Source organism: Lemur catta, chromosome 4 (genome assembly GCF_020740605.2).
Source record: "Lemur catta isolate mLemCat1 chromosome 4, mLemCat1.pri, whole genome shotgun sequence".
Lineage (NCBI taxonomy): Eukaryota > Metazoa > Chordata > Mammalia > Primates > Lemuridae > Lemur > Lemur catta.
In genome coordinates, this window is record NC_059131.1 from 59,250,491 (window position 1) to 59,277,668 (window position 27,178).

The window sequence follows — 27,178 nt, forward strand, 5'->3', positions numbered from 1 at the left end:
GTGTGTCTATTAATACTGTCTGTTGACATCAAAGACTGCAGTTGCCAGCTTGAGCTGATACCTATAATGCAGGAAAATGGAAACCTAGAATTCACACATTAAGTTTCTGGGAAGGCAGTTTCCTAAGCAAAGTGTTATAGGTCAGAGTCATCTCAACTCCTTTCATGTGGGGATAACTACTCGCAGGTATAGGCCAGGAGATTGTCTGACTCATGTGACTCATGGTCAAAAAATTTAATGAAAAAATGTGTTTCTTTCAAAATGAAAAAGATTGAAGAGAGAGAGACAGGGCCTATATTTGAAATATAGTTAGAAAAGAAACAACTATGGGAGACCTTATTTATGTAAAGCAATGAAGTGTTACTGGGTTCGTGGTTGACCGTTAGCATTTCAATGTTTAGCATAATGCTTGTCTGTCAATCAGTAGCTTATCCTGGGATGTATTAATAATACATCCATTTCATCTATAAGGCAATTAAGAAAGAATGTTTTGTACATATAACTATTTGTCATGTGGGGCTGCCATGATGATATTTAGCTGTATTTAATTTTTGGTTCACTAAAAAGATTTATTGAAGATCACATATTAGCAATTGTATGATGTAATTCAGTAGATCTCAAACTTAAGCATGCATTTCAATCATCTGGAAGGTTTATTAAATCATGGATTGCTGCCCTCTACCTCTACAATTTCTGATTTAGTGGTTCAGATTGGGGCCAGCATATACGCATTCTTAACAAATTCCCAGATGATGCTCTTGCTGCTGGTCCAGAGACCTCATTTTGAGTAGCGCTACTTTAAATAAAGGGACATTTGAAGGAAAGCTAATAACAATAACAAAAACAACTATCTCCCACTTGTTGGGTGCTTTCTCAGTGTCTAGCCTGGATCTCACTAAAACCTCACAGGTAGGGTTGATCCAGGTTTAATCCAGGAGGATTAAAAGACTTTCTCAAAGTTAGATCAGTAATAGGGATCAAGACAGGATTTGAACCCTGTGTTGACCAATTTCAAAAGCTTGGAATTGAACAAAAGACCTATAATAAATATTATTTTATGTTCTACATTAGCTTATCAATATAGATTTCTTTTTCCTCTCTAAGACAGATTTGTTAAACACTGAAAGTAAATAAGATCAAATGTGTATTATATACCAAACACTATTCTATCGTGTATTTAATGTTATATCAATTCTCAACAACAGAATCAAGAACTGTAGAATAGTAGCTCAAAAATCACAAAAAGTAAATGGACTTTAATGTAATTTCACTCAAATTCTCATTATAACACCGAAAGAAGTTACTGGGGGGGATAAAAAGTGAAGAAAACTGACACTAAAACGAAGTCTAAAAAACTAACTCTGATTATTCAATAATGGCATCTAGGAGGAAGTACATGAATAAGGTGGACCTGGGCTAAGAACTAATAAATGAAATAATCTATCTTTCAAATCATATCATAGCCCAAACTGACTTCAAGAAATAGGGGACTGAGAAAATAATGTAGCAATTTCCTTTATAATTTCCTCACATTCTTTCCCCTGATTTATGAATGCAGGGGAAACTGCCTTGAAAACTGGAAGTGACCACTCTCCAACTTCTTGGCACCATCCTCTCAAGGATACTGAGAGTTCTGTTTTTCTTAAGAGTTTCGAAGTAATATTGAGAACATATCCTAAGTGTTTTAGTTTTCTAAAATCTGTATGTTCAATGTATCAGAAAATTAGGAAGTTGGGATAAAAGAGGCCTAAATGAAACCTTTAGATCCTGAAATTGATCAGGTGTTATACACATTCCCCTGTTATATATCTGAGAGGAGTATCCAGTCACCATATGAGGTGGACAGTGACCTATACCAAGGATAGTCCCCTATTTGCCATATCTGTTATATCTGTTAAAAAAAAAAAAAACAACTGAGCATCCCCAGATGTTGCCTCATTCTAGGAAGAAGAAAAATACACACACACACACACACACACACACATGCATTCTAGATACAACTAAAATGGACTAGAAGAACATAACTGCCAACAATCTCTACACTGCATATTCATAATATAGTTGGCAATAAAAGTCAATACATAAAATCTATATTATTTCATAAATAGTTTGGGGATCATTTGGCCAAATATTTGGCAAAAAATTGTTAGATAATTGCTCACATATGCCATCAAAATATTTTCAAAATGATGTTTTTTAATAATACCAAATTAAAAAAAAACTTAAGAAAATAAAAGTGATTACTTATATAATTTAGAGGGTAGATAAACTTTTATGCATGATCCTATTGGAGATAAAATACAGGAACAATTTGATAAGTTTTTCTCTACAACATGACCTTGAGATCAATAAATCAAAACCAACAGAGGTATTAAAAGAAAATAACAAATTAGGGAAAATAGTAAGAAAAATAAAAAATAAAATGTTGATGTCTTTAATACAGACACCTGTCTTTGAAATTGACCAGAAAAAATGAGAACAAACCAATAGAAATATGGGCAAAGTGTGTGAATGGATAATTCAAGTTCACCAAGTTACCAGTGATTAATAAAACATATGAAACTGTCTTCAATCTGTGCAGTCATCAAAGAAAAGCAAATTAAACAATGCTATGCTCTACTTAATTACCATATATTGTCCCAGCTTAAAAATAATAAAACCCAGAGGATGTTTTATTATTCTTTCTCACTTGTGGTAGAAATATAAACTGTCACAGCTTTTTATATGACAATTTGGCAATGCATCAATTTTTGAATTGATATATCTATTTATTCAGTAATTTAACTTCTAGGTATTTCTCCTAGGAGTTTAATTATTGCCAGGGACAAAGACATAATTATAAGGAAATGAATTGATCACTATGTAAAATGGGGAAAATGAGAAAATAATTTATTCCAAACAAGTATATCAATTTGTGTGCCTTAAAATATTAAATATAGTTATTAAAATATTGTTATAAGAGAAAACTTAATGATAGAAATATATTTTTGATAGCTAGCTAAAATATTTTAAAACATTATATAGAATATTACTCTATTTGTAAACAAATATGCAGTTGATTCAAGATGGCAGACTTAGTCCAATAGAACTAATCACCTCACCTTCTTAAAGTCCCCTAAAATTGTAAATAAAGAGTGAAAAGATCCCTCAAATTGTAATAAAGAGTGAAAAGGTCTGAATCAAGAATCAAAAATACTAAATACATTAGTGGAAGAAGGAAAGCAGACAGACGAGGGCACTGGAGAAGCATGGTGCAGGAGCATGAAGCATACCATGGGTAGACCTGGTTGTTTGAAGGAGAGATTGAGTGGCTTAGAGTAAGAAGCCCAGAACTGGGAGGGGCAAGTAGAAAAGATATTAGAAAAGAAACAGAACCCACCATAAAGGTAGTGAAAGTTCTCCACATAGCATACGCAATCGCCCATCTCCCATCTCCCACACCCAGTGGCCCATAGCCAGGCATTTTCTCCTACATAAAAGTTAGAAGTTTCTGCTCTAAAAGTTGAGTAAATGGTCTAGGGTTTGTTTGGGCACCCAAGGTTAAACTGCCACTTCTGTTGACCTTTAGGAACACCAAGCGTGATGTTCAAGTCTGCGTGCTTCTCCCAAAGTGAAGACTGTCAGGTGTCAGGCATCACGTCCCTCTAAAGTGCTGCCTTGGTCACTTTTCTACCTTCTTATTCTTAGGCTCAAATAAAAAACAGCAGTAAGAAAAACAGAAGTAGACATTAGACAAAAGCTTTCAGCATGAAAAAGAAAAAGATGGAATTAAAAAAGTAAAGATTATTAAATATGTAAATTAACTCAGGGGACAGACAAAAACTTCTAGCCAGTATTTTCAGAAAAACATTAAGAAAATATTTAACCCATCTAACAATATCAGGATGAATTCAAAAGGACCAATTGAAAAAAAAGAAATATCTTTAGGAGTCAGATAGGTAGGTGGAGAGATAGATAGATAGATAGATAATCCCCTAATTTAAAAAGAAAGCAACAGTAAACATGCTTTAGATTTGATTTTCACCATGTCAGCCATGAGGCTGATAAGGGCATCTTTCACAACTATAATATAAGTATTTATTTAGTTCTCTCTGTGACTCTTGAGCTCAAATTCTGAGGCCCTGAGCCTGCCAGTTTTAGCTTCAAGTCTCCAATACAGTCAAAAGTTGCCAGCCCAATCCACAGTCCATTTACTCTGTATTTTTATTCTGCAACAGCTATAAAGTCTTTTAAATTTTGTCTTTTACAGGCACCTGGTCTCCTAAAGACTTGCCTTTTATAGATACTCGATGTGATAGAGAAAGTGGAAATTAAATTATAGAGAACAAAAATGTAGTCATTAAAATATCTTTTTCTGCAGTGAATAATAATTATACAGTGTGGCAGCACTGTTGATTGATTGCTAAAATCTACTCTCCCTTCTTCCATGGTAATAGAGTTGTGGTTGATAACAAGATTGCTCAGAGCAGCTAGAAAATATATCTCCCAGTTTTACTTGCAACTAGGCATAGCCATGTGCCTAAGTTCTCACCTAATGGACTGCAAGTAGAGGTATTGTCACCTTCAGACCTGGGCATTACATCATTGGGTGAATACATCTTTGTATTTCCTGCTTACAGTCTATTGTTGATAGTTGATTATTTTTACTCTTGGTCTTTCTCTATGTTTTATAGAATGTCCTTATTTTTTCTGGCATTTAGATGGCATCTATCATGAGATTTTAGTGACAATATAGGTTTTTCTCTATTATACCATCCTTCGACTATTACTTTTTCAATGGGAAAATATAGGAAAGAAGTATTGAAAAGCATGGACTCAAATCAATATACTTTAACTACAAATTTACTTTTAAGAATGTATCCAAAGTAACAGAGATGTGCTTCATAAAAACAGAAAAATTGTAAGAGTTCAATTATAAGTGTTACTTGTTTTATATATAACATATTTTCTTTTCTTCTTTTTTTTTTTTAGTCTCAATAAAGACTGTCAAAAATTGCCAATACTGACTATATTTCAAGTCGTGATGGTGAGGTATTGGGAAAAGTTTTCAATTAGCAATAATCACACCTGAGATAAACCTCATTGGCTATAAGAGTGTTACTGTGCAAAGCTAATTTCTTAAATTAATTTAAAATTATGTTTTTAAAGTAACATGATATTGTATATGTGGCATATATATATGGGTTTTATACATACATGCATATAATCACATAATCTGAAGGAAAGTATATGAAATTCATATTATATAAAAATAATTATAGGTAATTTTTTATTTTCTGAATACTTATGTTCCTTTTCTAAGATGTTTTCAATTAACATTTATTTATGTTAATTGGAAAATAATTTAAAAGAAGTAGTTTCACCTTATTAGCCTGTCTCTGAGGTACTTTTGAAGAAAAGTACTCTGAAAAAAATTTTGAAGCATCAATATCTATAGATTTTCTTCTCTTTCAAAAAATTTAGTTTTAGCAAGGAATAAGTTAAAAATCAATTTTCATTAAACTGATTAGTTTACAATAACAGATTGACTAACCTCCTTTTTACAGTTAAAGCTCTTCTTAAATTGAAGTATTTTCATAAGTAATGCAAAAACAAGCAATCAAAAAACAAAAAAACCTCAGAGACATGGGTGGAAAAAAAGGGGTATTTTGCAAAGCTGCAGTTAAAAGAATGTCGATTTTATTGGGCTTAAACTCATAAATTACTTATATTACTTAAATTATACTTAGTTATTACTTGTAAACTAATCTCCAGACTCTTACAGTGTCTAACAGACATTATAAATTTGCTTTTCTTCTTACATAGTTAATATTTGGGCAGTGTAGGCTTGTCTGTGTTAGGCAAACTTAACCAACCAATCAAAGTCACTAAACCCTGAAGAGCAAATTACAATGAACAATGTGCTAATCGGGAGTAATGATTGAGTCACACACCTTGCCTAGTGAGAGGAGTCAATTAAAACATCTAAATATAGCAACCAGAATATAAAAGCCAGATGCCAGTAGCCAATGTAATGAAGGACACATGGCTGAAAAAACACAAAACTACTGAGGAAGTGAACAGGGAGCAACTTTGGAAAGATACTTTATTTGACCAATATTTATTTGAGGCTTTTTGAAAGTATATATGCACTGTTCTTTCTCCTTTGAAAATGCAGACTTGTTTGTTTCTCATAACTCCATGTGCTAACATGTAAACTTTCTAGCAAATTTCCTTGATACATATGAGGCAGGCAAGTAATGTGTTTCTTAGTTCTAAATGCCCTGACACCCCTCCAAGCCTTTAGCTGCTTCATCCCAGAGGCAGCTGTCCCTTACACAACCACAAATGATCTGACTTCTCTTTTAACTGCCCTGTCCTGGATCCACATAACAAAGCCAGCTTGAAATATTAGCAATTGCTCTTTTCACAAAGATTTTATTCATAATTGCCTTCATCTGGGTAGAGCCACAAGACTCATTCCTATCATACCCTACTTCTATATGCTCTATCTGCCACGTAAGCTCATGGATAGTTTCTGACTCCATGCATGGAATATCTAAAAGTTCATCCTCTGATATGTATTTAGCCACTCTATTCAGTTTCCACTTAGTAGTTTTGCTTCATTCTGTCCAGATTTTCTGACCCTCTGATCCTACATGTCAACTCTGGATACATAGCTCAGGTCTTCATTGAACTGACAGCTCATTTAGACCTGATTCTGCTTCTCACCACTAACCCTTAGCACTCTTTCTTTCTCTCTTAGACATTATCCTGTTCTAAAGGACCAGCTCCATGAGTTCACAGTTACAAGTAAAAGATGCTCGGTTTATCAGTTAGCACCCCCCTGCCTCCCCAGCCCAGCCTCCCTTCCATTAAAGAGAACAGGATGGCCTCCGAAGTTTAGTTTTCTCTGCCTTATTAATAAACTAGGCATCACTCTATATCAGAAATGATAATTTCTTAGAAATTGTCACACAAAATTACATATAGTCCCCTATCATGAATGCTTACAGGCAATAGTTCAAAGTATACTTGATTTGTGTACAACATAGGCCTTGTTTAGTGACTACCCACTATTCTGTCTGATGATGACACACCGGTCATCTTGGCCTCTTGGTCCTTCTCTGGAAATTACTTTAAAGACAACCTCGTGATTTTTCTCTTTGAATACTGCCACCAAGTACTAGTAGTAACTCAAATTCCAAGTTTTTTGATTCTCCTCAGATTCACAGAAAAATGAAATCTTTGTCTTCATATACTCCTAAATTTCATACTTCTTCAACATACTGAGCAATTTTCTCATAAGTCACACCGCCCCCCCCCCTTCAGCTATTCTCTATATCAGGTAAGCTCTTTTGCTTTTCACTTGGAGCCAAAATCTGCCCCATTTTTACCTAGATACGAGATAGAAAGTAATGGCATTTTAGAGTTGGAAAGGACACTTGTTAGTTTTAAAACACATGCTGAGAACTATGTTCTTGTCCCTTGAATCTGAGTGGGCTTTCTGAGCTTCAGACTCTAGAGTATGCAGAAGTGACACTCTGACTTCCAAGGCTGGTCATAAAAGGCCGTGAAGCGTCTGCCTTTGTCACTGGAGCACTCGCTTTTAAAGCCCAGAGCTGCTATGTTAGCAGGCTGGCCACCCTGGGACCACCATGCTGGGGAGGCTGCACAGGGCTTCACGTCTGACAGCACAGCTGAGCCTGTCCTTTTCCCTTCCCGGCAAAAGGCACCAGAACTCTTAGGATGGAAACTTTCTTGGAAGTGGCTTCCCTGGCCCAGTTATCCTGTCACCTAGCCATTTGAGGCATCCTGAGCTATCTGGTTATCTATGATGACATTATGGAGGACTGCCCCAGCTGTGCTTTTTCTGAATTCTGACCCACAGAATCCGTGAGCATAATAAAATGTCCATTGTCCTACTCAACTAAGTTTTGGGGTAGTTTGTTATGCTGAAATGGACAACTGGAACAAGGGAGTGGAGTGTCTCTTTTATCCCCATCTTATTTTACAGAAGGTGAAATTGATATTTGTCTTAAGCTCCCATAATTCCTTTACTATCCTTCACATAATATTTGGTTACTAAACTATTCTTTGTGCTAATTCTCTCTTTTCCTCTACATGGAAGATGTCTGATGAGTGACAACTATAATGGCAGGCTGTCACCTTCTTCTGGACCCTCCACCTCTATTAAGGCAGACTAGAACTGAATTTTCTTTTAAGGAAGCCATATTGTGGTTCAGTTAAATGAGAAGTCAACTCAAGTTCCCTAGGCTTCTTATAATACCTGTCAACTCCACTTTTTACCCTATTAAATGTTTTATTAGTTCCAATTCACTATTTCAGCCTGTTGAAGTATTTTTGAATTCTGACACTTTTATAAAATTTATTTGACAAGTTACAATCTTAGCATTACCTACAACATTAAAAAATAATATATAGGCTGGATGCGGTGGCTCATACTTGTAATCCTAGCTCCTTGAGAGGCTGAGGCATGAGGATTGCTTGAGCCTAGGAGTTCAAGACCAGCCTGTGCAACATAGCAGACCCCTTCTCTACAAATTTTTTTTTTTAAAAACTAGCCGGGAGTAGTGGTATGCACCTGTAGTCCTAGCTCAGAAGGCTGAGGTGGGAGGATTGCTTGAGCCCAGGAGTTGGAGGTTGCAGTGAACTAAGATTGTGCCACTGTGCAACCCAGCCTGGACAACAGGGCAAGACAAAACAAACAAAAAATAATATCATAAAGTTTTCCATCTTTTTGTTTTAGTGGCTCTCTGTTTCCTCTTCATAGTTGGTCACAAATTCTACATGTTATTTATATAAGAATAAAAAATTGAGCATGAGCATAAGCAGTGTAAGCAGATATACTGCAATGGAAATCTGTAACTGAGACTTCCTTTTACATTATTTCATTTTTTTTCTTTGCAGCAACGCAATGAGGAAAGTATTATAGACAGAGCAACTGCGGCTCATAGAGATTAAATGAATACTGTGATATTGGGATTTAAACACAAATATGTCTCCCTCTCATATCTCTGGATTTTCCTTTGTACCACAGTACTAGAAATAAGACAGTCAGAAGATAGCAGTGAAGGCTGTATGTGGCATCTCAGCCAATAAATCAAGACCCACCCAAGGTAATTGACTGGTGCACTCTCTGGAATTTAGCCGTACATTTTCTCTTGGAAACTACAAAGAAGGTTGAGAACAAAAGTTATTTTCAGTCATGACAACAAAGCTAAACACATTTTATATAAATAACTCACAAAGACTTGCTCTAGGAAAATATATTTGGCAAGGAAAATAACTCATCCTAAAAGAATAATGTACTACTTAATTATGAAAGAATGACTTTGAAAAGAAGTAAGGATAAGAAGTTAATGCAAAAACTACTTAAGTCCTGTTGGAGATATGCTGCAGTGTGTGGTGAGGCAGAAATGCTAGCCAGGCCATGAATACTTGCGTACTCCTGGAAAGAAGACATAAACCCATTAATGCTGAAAGTCATCATTGCTATTCTCCAAACTTGCTTTTTTCTCTGCATCCCTGATTCTGATTAATTACATCCCACTTACATAGTCATGTATAAAAACATAGGCATAAGTCTCATTTTTTCCCTCTCCCCTGCCTACTTTTTTACCTAGTCACCAATCAATCTTGATTTTACTTACTAAAACACTCAAATCCATTGCCTTCTTTCCAACTGCCCTCCCCTAGGCTTGAATCAGGCCAGTGTTATTTCTCCCTTCCTAAACAGTAATAATTCCAAATGTTTGTCTTGCTTCCAATTTTTTCTCACTTCAATCCAGGTTACAAGCTGCCATGATAGTTTTCTGAAATTAAAACCCACTCACTCATTCTAACATTAATTGAGACATTGTAGAATGCACCATGCCACGTGCTGGTATAAAAGTTAACAAGGCTCAGTCCCCACCCTCAAAAAGCTAACAGTTTAGTGGCTATTCAGAGGAGTGAATCATTAAGATTTAAAAGTTTTTTAAAATTTAAATCATTAAAATTTAAATGTAGAGAAACAAGTATGGGATGACATGGAAACAGACATGGAGTAAGATCTATGTTGGGGAGAGTTGTCCATGTTTAAATTCTAAATGATATCCTCACCCCTACTTTAGCCTACAGGATACAGTCCAGATTCCTTAATAATGTTTGCATTTATTTTCATGGATAAGTTGTAGCTTGTCAAACCTGAATTTGAAATCTGGTTCCAGACAGTGCTGTTTTTCTCTTTTTCCATATATTCTTACACCAGCAGTGATTTAAACTTAAGGCATCAATTCCACTAAAAGCAACATCCAGCTATTTCATTTAATTTTTTAACTTCTCAATTTTGATTGCTAGAGGTGAAGTCTTAGGTCGGTCTTACAATTCTTGAAAGTGACAGCTTGAAGTTCACACATTGTTTGACTCATTCTCCCAAGGTGAATGATCTGAGTGTGGTTCAATTTATTGTACATGGCATTTATAGACGAGACCTTTAATGTTCCCAAGACAGGGAAGTGCCTCTATTTTTAAAGGTTCTATGGCATTCCTTTTCATTCTGAATTTTCCCTTAGGTCTTCATTAATCCATTTCCACGTTGGGATTGTCTTTCTGCTCCTATTTGACAATTTTGTCATAAAGTAAAGTAAATTTCTTCTCTGATTTTTTTTTAAGATATCATAGAAGAGACTTATGGGAAGAAAGATTGGTTTAGCCATCTACAACATAGCTAAAATTCGTAGCAACAGTCCAAAAAGGTCGTGGACTGTGGAGCCAGGCAGATTTCTCGCCTTTGTTTGCTAGTTTATGACCAACACACTTTCTACTTGTCCTAAGTTTCTTTTTCCTCATCTAAAGAATAGGAATAATAATGCAGCATGACCCCGACAGTCACGTAGCTTGCCTGAAATAGACCTCTATAGCATATACTCTGTAACATGAAATGCCATAAAACATTAAAAAAGTAATACCTTTTTATTGCAATGTTTCTATACATAAATGACCTATTATGTTTTTTTTCAAAGCCATTTCAAACAGAAATCATGTTTCTGTTTCATTCCCTTTTATTTTGGTTTGTTATCAGTTGATATGAGCTCCCGTGAAGAGGAGAGAGGAACAATGTGGCAGGCTAAGATGCCAATGCTAGGTCATCAACCTGATAAACTCTCTGAAGAAATCATTATGCACTCAATAAAGATTTGTTTTTGCCCATCTTGTTGGTCAGAAAGATGGTATTTATTTTTTTATACACAATCTTGTCCCATACTGATATGGACTATTTCAGATATGTTAGAATCTATTTGTTGTTAAAGAAAATAATCACATGCAACAGCCACACCACTCACTCCAGGTTTATAAAAACAAACTTGCTCAAATATCCCTCATAGGTTTTTTTCCTCCCATTTTTGTTACAATTGTTTTGCCTTAGGCTGGCCCTGGGCTCATGTCCATCATAGTTCTAATTCTCTCATGGGCATTATGTATATAGCTCAGCATTTTGCTAAAATGTGAATAGCTATTCTACCACAAAGAGCAGAATGCAGTAATGTTAGAATGTTCTGTTAGTGGAATTGTATAGACAGCATAGTCTTGATTTCCAAATAGGTCCACAGATGTTTATTGAACAAATTCAAGAATGAATAAATGAAGTAACAAATACTGATGTCTTCATATATGTTTAAATAAATGGAAATACATCAAGACATGAATACCATGATTGTCGGCCTGTACCTCTCCAAGTTGCCCATAGTAATGAACCTTTTCATATTATACCTTTACTAGGCCAATGACAATATAGCATGGAGGTGCATAGCTACCTATTCACACCTATTATATTCAATGTGCCTCATTGTAATCTCTGGTGGCCTTGGGCCACACCTGGCAGTACACAGGCAGTAAAATTCCCTTAGATCCTACCTTCTTATAAGAATCATTAGACTTAACTCATCCTTCTGTCCATTTGTTCTCTAGTTTTCCTTTTAGAATGTATTTGAAACCTAGTCATCAGATTGAAAGAATGATCTCTTAGTCTATTTTCTTTTTCAGCCTCTTTCCTGGTTTGTAAATCCCTGATTGAAGACTAGGCATCCTTTGGATCTTCACCCCTGGGTTTTTTGATACCCTTCTCCCTCATATCAGACCTGATCCTTTTGTCTCACCACTGCACATTAGTATGAGTCAAATGTAGGTTTATCATTCTTCTTTGTATCTGGTCTCAGCATCATTGCCTTGACCGATTTTCCCTAGGTCCTGCCCTGCTGACTCTGAGTTTGTTCTCATCTGCCAGCTGAGAGCTTTCAGTGTACTGTGAAGCCATAGCTGCCTCATTTCTGGAAGTTTTAGATTATTCTCACATTGAGATACAGTATTTTATGAAAATAAGTCTAACTCAGAATGGTGAAGCAATCCAAGCATATTGGCAAATTGTGCAAGTGGCAATCTATATGACAAATTATGTTCAATTATTCTGTCTTAAATACAAATATAAATGCTCATGTATTTGTCTATTTACTTATAAATTATGTATTTCAGGAAAATGGTGATGCTGCTGCCTTTAGTTATTATTAAAATCTCTTTATTTGAATGCGCTTATGTCCCTCAAATACTCTGTTCAACATTTCAGATTCAAACATTTATTAAATCAAGCACTGTGCTTGATACTTTTCTTTGTCCCTCAAATACTCTGTTCAACATTTCAAATTCAAACATTTATTAAATCAAGCACTGTGCTTGATACTTTTGTTTGTAGCCCGTGACCCAAAAGATAAGTTCTGTGGAATTTGTGTCTCTTTTACTTTTATTTATTGGCTTTTTAGATTGTCTTCTTCCTCAACTGCTTAAATAAAGGGCAACAGTCTTGATTGTATTGTTCACATTCACTGAAATATTCTCATGTTGTAGAACAGTGCTATAAATATGATGGGTGTTCAAAAAATGAATATGTTACATAGGTAAGAGTACTGAGTTTGAGGGAGGGTTGAAATCAGGTCTAAATTAATCCAAACCAGGTCTATGCTAATCAGACGCTATCTCTGAAAACCTCCAAATAATTTACTAAAAGGTCTGAAACCTCAGAAACACTTGGAGCTTAGAAGAAAAGTTTCCTAGATATGTCTCCAGATGTTCTCAGGGATACTGCATTGAGGGTATCTTTCTCATGTGCAGGAAGGATACTAGGGATTCTGTGATTAAAGAAAGCAGGAAATCATAAAAATTGAGTTTATTCTCATGGAGGCAGAGAAGAAAGTAAGCTCCCAGTTAAAAGTGCTTTGTCTAAGGGAGAAGATAACAATCTTCCCTATAGAATCCAAAATAATATATGTAGATACCACCACCACCCTCCTCAGCGTATGAGTGTGGGCTACAGTACGTGACTCACTTTCAAAGAATCAAGTACAGAAAGAGAAGCAATACTGTGCAGTGGAGAAACTGTAAATCCCTAACCATAACCAAGTGCTCAACTTTGGCAGCAGTTTGGTAATTCATGTTGATACCATGTACTCCCTGAAATAATGTGATGAGAAGGCTGTCTCATCACATTTTTTATATGACTCTTATATTCTTTTCAAAAGCTTATACCCTCAGTCTAATCATGACAAAAAATCAGACAAACTCAAATTGATGGACAGTAATCCTCAAACTTGTGAAGGTCATGAAAAACAAAACAAAAAATGTCTGAAACATTGTCACAGTTTTTTATTATTTTTTTAAATTTCATAACCGAGGACTGCTAATTTAAAATATTTTTATCATTGAATATTTATAATAGGCTAAACAGAAGCTCAAGTACGTGGATTATTTCTGATGAATCTGGTGGTGTAATAAAACTGGTCTAATACTGGCATATATTCTTCTGGGAAGACATACAAGGTGGTGACTGACAAAGACTTGTATTTGGTGCAATTATATAAAATTGAAAGATATATGTCTTTACTACTGTTCTACCATGATCTGTATCAGTGAAAACTTTCTTAGGAATATTACTGAGAGTAAAAGCTTTATGTTAGATATATTACAGCGATCTCCCTGCATGAAATATTTGAACGTATCATAATTCACAAAATTCGTGGGTTGAAAAAGTATTTTTCTCTTAGATTGTTTCAAAAGGTTATATACACTATTTTCCCTCTAACTTATAGACTTTCCCATCCCTCTAGTCTAGGGCATGCTTGAGAGTGAAAAGTCTATTTTCTGTGTGTCCTAAAGAAATGAGCCTGCTAAGGGGAAAAAAATCACAGCTGTATAGTGAAGTGTTAGGCAGACTTTCTTCCACCTTGTTAAGAGCAGTGGAAGGTTACTGTGGCCATGGGTTCATTAGAGAGCAAACTCACCTTGTTGGCTGTGTATTATCTTTTGATTCCCCTGCTGATCTTTTTTTTATTATTTTATTTTTTTCCATATGACATCTGCTGTTAAGTCTGAAAGAGATCCAAGAAAGATGAGATTTTAGCTCCTTGGGTTTCTCTCCCTGCAGCTCAGTGATGCAATACCACAATGCCTAGCTCAATACACAATGTGCTTATACTCCTAAAAGCCAATGCAAGCATGTATTGCAACAGAAGTGGTGCTAGTAGAATATGAATTAAAAATAGCATCTATGGATTTTCTTGTCAAATAAAATGGTCCCTGGAAGTTCTTACAGGTAGTAAACTTCCCAAGTATTTTGTTGTTTATTTAATAAAATGATTGAAAAACTGGTAATATTATTTCTTTCAAAGCTGTTTTTTTTTCAAGAGCATTCTTTCAACTCTACTTGGAAAAGGTTGTCTGAAATAGATACTACTTTAAAAAGGTGGAAGAAAATATTGAAACACAGAATATTCTAGAAAATAAATACAACTTCCTTAATGCATTCAAAAGGCAGGTAAAATGATGCTTTAGCTTACCAAAATTATCAATTATAAAATCACCTTAATAAATGACATTGTTGACTATCTAGATTTCTCCCTTATTGCTTCTAGCCAAATCATTTCTAGCTAAATGACATAATGCCTAACAAAGAACAGTGGGTAATAACAAACAGTGAAGGATTTAAGAACTTCATTTTATAGAACTTTATAAAAGTTTGATTTTTAATAGAATCAGTATCAATATATTGAATTAATTAATTTGAAATCACAATAGAGACATCCAGAAATCAGAGTAAAAATAAAGATAAATTTTATAAATCTAAACATGATAGACTCAAAAAAATTTATCTATGGTATTATTATGTCCTAGTTTATTGTAATGCCCTTTTATCTGGTTTCTTGTTGCTGTCTTGTCCCCTTATAGACTATTCTCACTCAGCAACCAGACTGGTTCTTTTAAAACTTAGGGTTATATTACTTGTGTTCAAAATCCCCAATGGATTTCCATCTCTCCCAGTTTAAAAGCTGAAGTTCTTCCAATGGCTTCTGGATCCCTGATGCCTCTCTGACTCTTGTTCTTCTCTTCTCCCTGACCTTTATTTCCCTCCAACTGGACTGAACTCCTTTTGGTTCCCTGAATTCATCAAGAAAACTTCTGCCTCCAGGCCTTTGCCTTTGCTATTCCTTCTTCTTGGAACATACTTCTCCCAGATATCCAAGTGATTTACTCCCTTACCTCATTGAGATCTCTGCCTCAGTGTCAACTCCATGAGGACATCTATGACAACATGCTCAAAATTTACCCCCTTTGGAAGCCATCTAGTCTGTTTTTTACTTTATTTTCCTGCCCAGCCAAGAAAATGTAAGGCAGAGCATAAGAGAAGACTATCACAATCTCCTGTCCCCATCTTCCACTGTGATCTTTCTTACTAAGGTCGAGCAACAGGGATTTTGTTATTTTTCAGACATGTTAAGCTTTTCCATGCCTCAGGCTTCTGCACTTGCCATTCTTCACGCCTTAGCTCCTTTTCTAGGATTATTGGTCTTCATTCATCAGGACTGCTCAAATGTTCCTCCTAAGAGATGTCCTTCTATCTGAATAAAATTTCCTTTTCTATCATTGCTCTACCATCATTCTCAGCCACTTGGCTCTTGTGTATTCTCTTCATAGTTCTTTACATGATTTGAAATTACATGATTATTTTTCACTTCTTTATGGTCTTTCTCTTCTATTAGAAAGTAAGCTCTGTGAAGGTACAAAACTTGTCTTGTTTACAGTTGTATCCTCATTATGAGACAGTGCCTGACGTGTGATAGATGTTTAAAATATATTTGTTTAATGTTTTCTTGAATGAGTATTTACAGAAGAAGAAGAACAATGGAAAGAATTATTAGAATATAATTTCCCTGATATTAAAAAAAATGCATCTTTACCTGTAAGCAATATAAACCTAATGCTAGTTGCTTAAACCAGGAATGGGTTTATTTTTTATGGTAATACACAATTCAGAAGCAGACAACCATAAGTTGATGTAGCTGCTAAGGGAAAGCATCAAGCCTCTTTCTAGGTTTCTGCACTGCCATCCTTAGCATGAATCTTTTGTATTCATAGTCCAAAGATGGCTACTGTATTAGGATTGTACTCCAAGAAGAAAGAATGTGAAGATCCAAGGTGAACAGCACATGCAAGATGATTCTTCTCTGATTTTAAGGAGGATACCAGCATTCCTATAAGTCCTACTCAGTATACTTCCATTAACATCCCATTTGCCATATCTATGTCACTATGTTACATGACCACCCCTATTTTCAAGAGATTAGTAAATCAATTGATTGACTGACTATGAAGGCATTTGGAAAAGTATTGACTTATAAATATGACACATTTTATTTTCCCTTCTCATTGAAATAAATACAATTTTTTTCCAGGCATTTTACTGTCAAGCGGCAAGTGCCAGTGTTAGTATATAAGTTAAAGTTGCTTATAAAATGTTCTTTTCTACTTTAATAACTACCTCTTTAGATTCAAAAATGCTCTAATTTTATATTAAATCCTGCTCAACATACCAGGTCATTTCAATTTAACTAGCTCATATAGAGTAGTTTAGCATTTTAAAACTCTTAGCTTATACTGTAATGGTCCTTAGTCTTATGTATGTCAAAGAAGATTTTATTTATTTATTTATTTTTTCTTTTTTTATTCAGAATATTAGGGGGATAAAAACATTTTGGCTACATATAATGTCTTTTCCTGGCTCAAGCCAGGGCTACAAGCATGCCCTTCCCCCATACAGTGTGTACTACATCCAATAGTTCTGAGTTTACCCACCCCCACCACCCCCCTCCCACCTCAAGGGCACCCAGTGAATATTACTACTATGTGAGCACCTTAGTGTTGATCAGTTAGTACCAATTTGATGGCAAGTGCATGTGGTGCTTTTTTTCCCATTCCTGTGATACCTCACTTTGAAGGATGGGCTCCAGCTCTATCCAGGATATTATAAGAGGTGCTAGTTCAACATTGTTTTTTGTAGTATTTCAAGGCATACATATGCCACATTTTGCTAATCCACTCATGTATTGATGGGCACTTGGGTTGTTTCCACATCTTTGCAATTGTGCATTGTGCTGCCATAAACATTAAAGTGCACATGTCTTTCCTATAGAATGTCTTTTATTCCTTTGCATAGATGCCTGGTAGTGAAATTGCTGGATCAAATGGTATTTCTATTTTTAGCTCTTTGAGATATCTCCAAATTACTTTCCACAGGGGTTGTACTAATTTGCAGACCCATCAGCAGAGTAAAAGTGTTCCTATCTCTCCACATCCACGCCAGCATTTGTTGTTTTGGGACTGTGTGATAGAGGCCATTTTCACTGGAGTTAGGTGATATCTCATTGTGGTTTTGATTTGTATTTCCCTGATGATTAGAGATGTTGAGCACTTTTTTATATTTTTGCTGGCCATTATTCTGTCTTCTTTTGAAAAGTTTTGGTTCATGTCCTTTGCCCACTTTTTGATGGAGTTGTTTGATTGTTTTCTTAATTTTCTTAAGTTCTGTATAAATTCTTGTTATCAGCCCTTTATCGGAAGTATAGCATACAAATATTTTCTCCCATTCTGTAGGTTGTCTATTCATTCTAATGATAGTTTCCTTGGCTGCCCAGAAGCTTTTTAATTTGATCAGGTCCCATTTATTTATTTTTGTTGCTGCTGTGATTGCTTTGGGCATCTTTTTCATAAATTCTTTGTCTAGGCTGATGTCTATAAGAGTTTTTCCAACATTTTCTTCTCGAATTCTTAAGATTTCACAACTTAGGTTTAAGTCTTTTATCCATCATGAGTTGATTTTTATGAGAGGTGAGAGATGGGGATCCAGTTTCAATTTTTTGCATGAAGTTATCAGTTTTCCTAGCACAATTTATTGAATAGGGATTCTTTTCCCCAATGTAAATTTTTGTCTGCTTTGTCAAAGATTAAATGATAATATGAGGGTGGTATATCTGGGTTCTCTATCCTGTTCCAAAGGTCTATATCTCTGTTCTTGTGCCAGTACCATGCTGTTTTGTTTACTATAGCCTTGTAGTAAAGCTTGAAGCCTGATAGACTGATGCCTCCCAATTTGTTGATTTTGCTTAAGATTGCTTTGGCTATATGAGGTCTCTGGTTCCATACGAAGTGTAGAAATATTTTTTCTAGATCTGTAAAGAATGATGATGGCATTTTGATAGGGATTACATTAATTCTGTAGATCACTTTAGATAGTATGGATATTTTAACAATATTGATTCTGCCAATCCATGAGCAGGGTAGGGTTTTCCATTTGTTTACATCTTCTACAATTTCTTTTCTCAGTGTTTCATAGTTCTCCCTATATAGATCTCTCACCTCCTTTGTTAAATATATTCCTAAATATTTAATTTTCTTTGATGCTATTGTGAAAGGTGTTGTGTTTTTGATTTGATTTTTGGCTTGACTGTTATTGGCGTATATGAATGCCACTGATTTGTGTGCATTAATTTTGTATCCTGAGACTTTACTGAATTCAATTCCAGGAGTCTGTTGGTTGAATCCTTGGGATTTTCTAGGTATAAAATCATATTGTCAGCAAAGAATGAGAGTTTGACCTCTTCTGTCTGGTGGGAGTTCGTGACTCTCCCAACAAATTGGGTCCCAGGCAGGAACATAGCAAGAGATTGGAAATAGAGAAGACAGAGACAAAGTATAGATGAGGAAATCAGGGGTCTTAAAGCATTCCCGTGAGCCAGGAGGCCACGAGTGGAGTCCCGCATCCGTATTTATTCTTTCAGCAAACAATTATCATTAGTCATACATTTACATATCCTGAGTTTAAGTTTCAAGATATCCCAAAGTAATAATAAACTAGCTAAGTATACACAAGTTAAAGATAAAATTGTGCATCATCCATAAGGCGTATAATCCAAACGGGAACAAAGAGATCACATACTTCTCTCTACTTTATCTAGTTCCTCATTTACTGAGACATGAACTCAGGAGAGAGATAGGAACATTGCCTCAGGCTTAGAATAGCAAACTGCTCTTATCTGCTGGGCTAACATCTTTTGATCTTTCTCTCTACCCTCGATTACAAGCCTGGTCTGGTCATTTGCAGACATCCAGGCTGTAGCCCTCAGGCTTCAAGGTGGGGTCCATTTGCAGACATCCCTGATTGGTGGAATGTCTCCCTCAAGATCAAAGAGCTTTTGCTTAGTGAACTGACATGTCCACAGGTTGCTCTTTGGCAAAGTCCTGTCGCACTCCTGGGATTCTTATGTCTCAATCCTAAACCCTCAACATCTGCCACCATTTGGACACCCTTAATTACCCTCTCTTGTGTGATTGCTCTGGCAAAGACTTCCAGCACTATGTTGAATAGAAATGGAGATAGGAGGCAACCTTTTCTGGTTCCTGTTCTAAGCAGGAATGCTTTCAGTTTTTCCACATTCAGTATGATATTGGCTGTGGATTTATCATATATGGCTTTAATAATTTTAAAGTATGTCCCATCTACACCTATTTTGTTAAGAGTTTTTTATCATAAAAGTGTGCTGGATTTTGTTAAATGCTTTTTCTGCATCTATTGAGAGAGTCATATGGTCTACATTTTGGTCTGTATTTCAGTGACAATTCTAAATATCATTCCAAATTTGTTATTATCTTTGTCATAGTGAGGCTGTCTGACCACAACGATTGCACTTCTTCCTTTATACCTTCTTTTAATCAAGAACATCACCCTCCATAGGATATTACTTAGCATTTGAAGTTATACATTTTTTGTTAGTCTAAGTTCTCATTCAAATTAGTCATATCTCCACAACAATTTTGTGTGCACACTAAGAGAAGAGACTGCTAGCCTGTAATCAATACTTATTCACAGTAAAAGTTTTGGCATGAATTTTTATATCTCTTTCTGATCACAAAGTGTACACTACCTGTGCATGTGTAGGAACCATAAAATATCCTTCTGTTCATGGGACTGTACAGGTTGCTTTGTGAAGGCTATTTTTCCTACTTTCTATAAGGTTTTCCATTTTTCAGGCAAGTCCTACAAGTTAGAACAAGATGTCATTGTACCTGTTTTAACAGAAATTAAATAACAATAGCTTAAACAATATAAAATTTATCTGGAGTTTACAGGCTTGTAACTAAAAGATCAAGTTCATTGTTTGTTTGGGCTGATTCTTCTCAATTAGGACATCTAGGTACCCAGATTTCTTCTTTCTTATTGTGCAGTCATTCCTAAGGTTATTCTCTTTATCTACATGGATGAATTTGGCTCACTCACATCCCATTAGCATTCTAGTCCATGGGGAGAAACAAAATAAAACTGAAGGGCATGCTGCTTCCTTTTGAGGATGTGGCCTAAAAGTTGCACACATCATTTTAGTCCATTGGCCCAAGTTTAAGCACAACACCATACCTAACTACAAGAGAGGTTGATAAATATTGCTTGTATCTGGGAGGCCATGTACCCAGATAAAATTGGGGGTTCTGTTACCAAAAGGAAGTAGAGGGAATTATTAGGGGTCAGCTAGTGGTCTCTGCCACAACAGGATTGCTTGCAAGTTAGAATCAGCACTTTGACCATAAACATTAGTCTTCTAATTTCAGATACCTCTGTTTAACAATACTTGAAAAGGCTCATTCATTTGTAGGAGTTGTAAAGGTCAGAAAATGATGAATTGAAAATGAAGTAATACTACATAATCAACCATATACAGTTTATAGAAACAATTAACCCTAGCAAAAGTTTGCAACAATTTGCAGATAACATATGGGTCTAATTATTGTGTAGTCCAGATGTTAACTATCAATTTCTCCACACAAACTTATCATTTAGACAGGAAAGGGGAAGAGAAATTTATCTGTCCTTGCTTCTTGATCATCCTCCAGGTTTTGTTAATTTAATGCATCCCTAAGTTATAGTGATGCAGCCACTTCCTTATCCCATAATGGTTTATGTGTTATTAACTCAAACCACTTGTTAATTCTTTAAATCAAGATTGATATATGATTGAAAATAATTTCACATATTCTGTTTCTATTGCTAAAAGTTCACATTTTGAAATACGGTATATTTATCAACTGCATTTTTATATTTCCATTACTTTTGGTCCCAATAACCAAAAAAGATATAAATACAAATTCAAAACAACAACAAGAAAAATAAATACAAATGCAAGGATGTCCAGAAATACAGATACCTTCTACTGCATACTACACTGGGTGTTACAGAACATTCTCTCTGTGCTTTTTCAGACAAATACATTTCTAGCAAATTTGAAAGCCTGAAACAACTTAATGCCAGAGAGATATTTTCCTGTTATTCTGAGGTCCTTTTAACTCACATTTCTTGTGTTTCTGGAGCAAAGTGTAAAAAATTATTTAATTTGTTATATAAAAAGTTATGAAGACTAATGTGTTATTCTGAAAATTCATTGCAGAGGTGTAATTATTTTAGAGGAAATTGATCACTTTTAACATACAGTGAGATAGAAAGAGACAGTTTTATACACACACAAACACACACACACATTATATACCACAGCATTGTCAGGATGTAACTGAAAGATGGAATGATAAGACAAAACACATTTAGAAAATTTGAGATGAAATAAAATGTATTCCCTGCTTTCAGAATTTCTGGGAAGGTTTTCTTTGAAGAAAACTGAAAGGCAAAGTATGCATTTTCAGAGTTTCTTTATTATAAAGAACCACTTAGTAAGATATATACACAAGGATTCCACTCTGAAAGTTTTCAGTAATTGTCTTCCATCCTTTTAGACACCCTATTAGATATCTCTGAGACCTTTAAATCACTCCTAGAAAATACATAACCCACGATCTAAAGAAAACAGCAATTTAAGAAGCAGCCTAAGAAACATAGATAGGACAGTCGTCACATTTTTAAAAGCTAAAAGGAGCTTAACTATTTACTGTAACAGAAAAAATGGCAAGCACATGGGTCAAACTTGTACCAGATTTATAGACCGTCTGTGGAAACACTGTGTAGTGTAATCAAGTTAGGATCAAATTATTCATGAGAACCCTGTGTCCTAATGATTAGCAAGTATCAGATACAGAAACATGCTCATTTGAAACGTTATTTCGATTGTACCTCATCATGTCATTGTGTGTTATGTCACCTCAAAAGCCAACGTGTTCTGGCATAGCAGGTTATGGTATCTCAAAGAACAACACTCTCACATTTAATCCATTTTCTATTTACTATAGCCACTGATTATCTTCTCCAGATTTAGAAAAACATCTGTGATACTATTCTTGACAAACAAGATTAAAATTCCCAGAGGTCTTTATCATTTTCACTGACTTCTGTACCCTTAAAATGGCCTATTTGTCACATCAACTAAAATTCCCTGCCATTTGTTGAACCTTCGAGTACTATTTCATTGTTCCAATTATTTTTAAATGAGAATGTTCTCACACACTTCCAGGCTTCATATTCATTGCGGCACATTTCTTTATAAAGTTGATAAACAATTTTGAACTCCAAATTATGCCCTACATGTCACAAAGCTGCAGCTGTAAGCTGCGGCATTAAAATATGAGCTGAGATCTACATCAGAACAAACAAGGTCATCATCAAATAACTGCTAAGATTAGGTTCATTTTTATCACTTGCTAATTGCTATATCTGTTGGATTGAAGGGAAAATCCAATATACCATTTTTTAGAGAGTTTCACAGCCAATGTAGTATTGTAGCTAGTGTTAACACTTTTGCCCTTGCTGCTCTTAATAGGAATTCAATGCTGCTTTATTCATTCTTTCTGCATGTATTGAGCACCTATTATTCATTTTCCAGGCATTGTTCTATGTAGTAGGGATATAGGTGTGACTACACCACAATCTCTGCTTGCGAGGATTTTATAGTCCACTTAGGGAAATAGATAAGTATTATAATATACAGGTTTTTGACTGAATGAGAACACATTCATGAATATCAAACCTTAAAAAGGAAAGAAACATGTAATCATTTTTGTTTGCTACAATAAAAATAAGTCAAAGAACCACCAAAGAAGATTTCATTGTATGTTATTTGTAACATTCACTAATTAAGAAATAAAATGAATAAAGTGTTTATGCAGGGCAAAAATAACAAAAAGGTACATTCTAGATACTTGATTTTCCACGCTTAGCTAAATTCCCTTGATCATTCTCTTTATGGGTCTTTTTTGTTTGTTTGTTTGTTTGTTTGTTTTTTGAGGCAGGGTCTTGCTCTGTTGCCTGGGCTAGCGTGCAGTGGCATCATCATAGCTCACTGCAACCTCAAACACCTGGGCTCAAGGGATCCTCCTGCCTTAACTGCCCAAGTAGTTGGGACTATAGGTGTGTGCCATTATGCCCAGCTAATTTATCTGTTTATTTTTAGTTTTTGCAGAGACAGGGTCTCACTATGTTGCTAAGGCTGGTCTCAAACTCCTGGCCTCAAGCAATCCTCCTGCCTCAACCTCCCAAAGTGCTGGGATTACATGTGTCAGCTATCACCTCTGGCCACTATGGGTCATTTTATAGAATCTTTCAGAGTTGTAACATTCACTGAGAAGCCAGAAAAAGAGGGAGCAAAATGTTTTTTATAGGCTCTGTAACATGTCTGTATAAAGCAGGTGAGAGCCTCACTTATACCCTCCCAAAAGAGTTTTCTTTCCCCTTTCCATTATAGTCCACTATTATAAAACCTTTGATTTACATAATAAAGCAGTTGGATATCAGATTACATTAAAACTGACACATACAATGTGCCACATATAATGAACTTAGTGACACTTAAGTCAAACAATATTTGATTTAACAAATTTTCATTTGGATAATCTGATGTTGGCTTAATGGAATATTTGAGATATAAATGAAAAATATAATTTAATTGTTCTTTCACTGATAATTTTCATTTGGGTCTTTTCTTCACATGGACAATATACCACTTTGTTCTCTGTAGAGATTTCTGAACAAATACTTTGTAAAATGACAAACAAAATACCTTTGGTTATAGCATGGGGAGTACAGGTAATATGATCCTCTGTATTAGGTGTCCAGTGGGAAGCTCTAATGTAGCTCAGTAAACAAGCACTGTTCTTCAGAAGGCTTGTTGTTTGTCAGCATAGCTGGGGCAGTAGAGCTCTGACTATTACTGAGTGCAATGTTGTCTTCCATGTGGAACATCATAAAGAAGGAGGGGCAATTCCCAATGAAGCCAGGTCTCCGCTAAGAGTAGGCATTTACTGCTCCTGTTCCATCAATCACTCTACCCAACATACAAAAAATGATATTTTAAACCACAGGATTCTGGAAAAGTTTTACTTATATGAGATAAAGCACCTACTCTAAATCACCATTGTCCATTGGATTGATGTTTTAGAAACATGTATGGATACTTAGCTTAAAATGTAAGAAAATGTGTTAATAGTCCAAATAAGTAGCATAATATTCTGCTTATGGACAAATATTTAGTATTTTAAAGTTTTTATGTATTGAACCTCACATATTATTTAACTCATTTATTTAATCACAGCTATGTGTGTGTTTTAGTTATTCACCCATAATCTTAAAGGAAGTAAATTAAGATAATTTATCCTTGTTTCAGTATCAAAGGCATAAGAATGTCTTTCAATATTTCCTATTTCCTCTAGAGGTGATGGAACTGTCAAGAAAGAAGACTAAGCCAAATGAAGGAATTTCACATAGTCTTTCCTCAATCATATAATTATTACCGTATTAATTACCAAGGAAGACTACTTCAGATTTGGCCTTGGGGAGGGATCATTCTAGGAGAAGGGAAAGAAGAGAGCTTCATTTCTATAGACCTAGACACAGCCAATTACCAAGTCCTGTGGACTTTCCTCCCGCTGTATTTCTTGACTCCAACCCTCTTTTCCATTATTACTTCTTTCAGGCTGCAATTAGACTCTTTATAATAATAAGTAGGCCTATAAACTCACCTTTTCCAAATCCCCATTAATCTTTTCTCCTTGCCCTCCCTCTCATCCCCCTAGTGACCCCGACATATGTTTCTCTTCAACATTTTTTTTTTTGCTGGAATACTATTGCTTATCAATTGTATTAAAATCTCTTCCCAGTAGCTTTAAAGTTCTTCACAAAATGCCTAACCAAACTGTATCATTCACTAGACCCTAGAGACTACCAAAATAAAAATAGATTGGTTTGCAGATATTAGATTATTTCCCCATCATTGTGATTAGTTTACTCTTTTTCTAATCCCTGAAATGTCTGCATACCATGCCAATTACATTTCATAAAAAATCTCAATTGCCAGCTACCACATTTTGTATTTTCTGATTATCACTGGCCAACTTGATATTATCTTTCACTTATGTGACCCTTTCTAGCATTTCTATAGCTTTAATAATTATGAGTTTTAGTTTTTCTCCAATGATATTGTATACTTCCTAAGAGTGGTTTATGTATCACATTTATTTTTTACTCAGAAATATCTAGTGTTTGCTTAGTAAATTGTTACATTGTTTACTGGTTTTATTGACAAGATAGTCTCTCATTATTAGATTATGAAAAAATAGGCCACTTTTGTTATTTTCATATTTTTAAGGTTTAAAATCAGTCTGTTTCTTGACTGTAGGCCAAGGAAAAGGAAAAGTGCGCAATAAGCCTGCTACATGTAAGTGTGATGTTTCAGGTAGTAGAAGAAGGATATGAATATGTATGACATATTTATTACTCTTTAGAAGAGACCAAATTATTTTTGTTCAATACAGCACTTCTTAATTAGGCTATAAACTCTAAAAAGATAGAAAATCATGCTTACAGATATTTCCCTGGCATCGAGCACAGGGCCAGGCGCATTGGTTTTGCTTTGAACATTGCTGTTGAATGAATTAATTGCCGATTTCTAAAATATAGTAACTGTGACTCTCTTTACATATTAAAATATAAACATCAAGTGTGTAAGAGGTAAAATTAATACAGTTTGAAAAGAAAATCCCTTATAATCTAGGAATCAACTATCCATCAAACCTTTGTTATGATTTTTTTCTTGCATTAAAATTTCTAAAGTTGTTATTATGGTAACCAGAGAAGAAATTCACTAGGAAAACAAGAAATATGTCTCTGACCAGAAGCAAGTACTGAGTTTTAATAATCACAACATTTATAATTATGGTGGCATCTGCTTTCAACCTATTGAATTACTAGGACAGTGGAGCCAAAGTGTTTTATAGAAACTGGCCATGAGGTACTAGGCAGATGTGATGTATCAAACAGACAAACCAGGAAGCCAGGAGCCAGTTCAGTGTGTCTGTCAAGGCAAGGACTATTGCTGAAAGAGTTAAACTAACACAGGTTCCATAGATTCATGCCAAAAGGTTGGGCCCAGGATCCAGTGTCCTGCGATGGTAGTTCAAGAACCTGGTGATAGGTAACTATTACACAGGCAGAACTCTTTGGAATCGAGTCTTGGGCTTTGGGACTAGGGGTCAGAAGGATGAGGAAACGGGTCATGGCAATAAGAAGCAGAGTCAACTTGGGAATCTGAGCAACACAGGTAAATTCCAAATTTTATTCAGTTTTTCTTTATACCGTCTTAAAGCCTAAGTACCTGGAACCCCTGAGTGCATCATAGGTGGAAGAGCCAGGTTGTCTGCACAAGAGCAGCACTTCAAAGGCCACTGTGACTTCTAGGGTCCAAGATTAGAAAGCAGACAATTGAATCACTAGTTTCACTCCTTCAGATCAAGATAAAAAATAATTGATAACTCTACTTCATCATCATCTTGGATCTCCATTATTGGATTTTTAAAATTCATATATACATATCTTAATCTTTTATTTTTAATT

The 27,178-nt window shown here is 35.3% G+C and overlaps 1 non-coding gene across 1 annotated transcript; it reads right to left on the reverse strand.

Moving 5' to 3' along the window:
- Positions 1–4,971: 4,971 nt before the first annotated feature.
- On the reverse strand, positions 4,972–5,112 carry LOC123637534. Its single transcript, XR_006734906.1, has one exon. It is a non-coding gene; the product is annotated as a U4 spliceosomal RNA (small nuclear RNA).
- Positions 5,113–27,178: the final 22,066 nt, after the last annotated feature.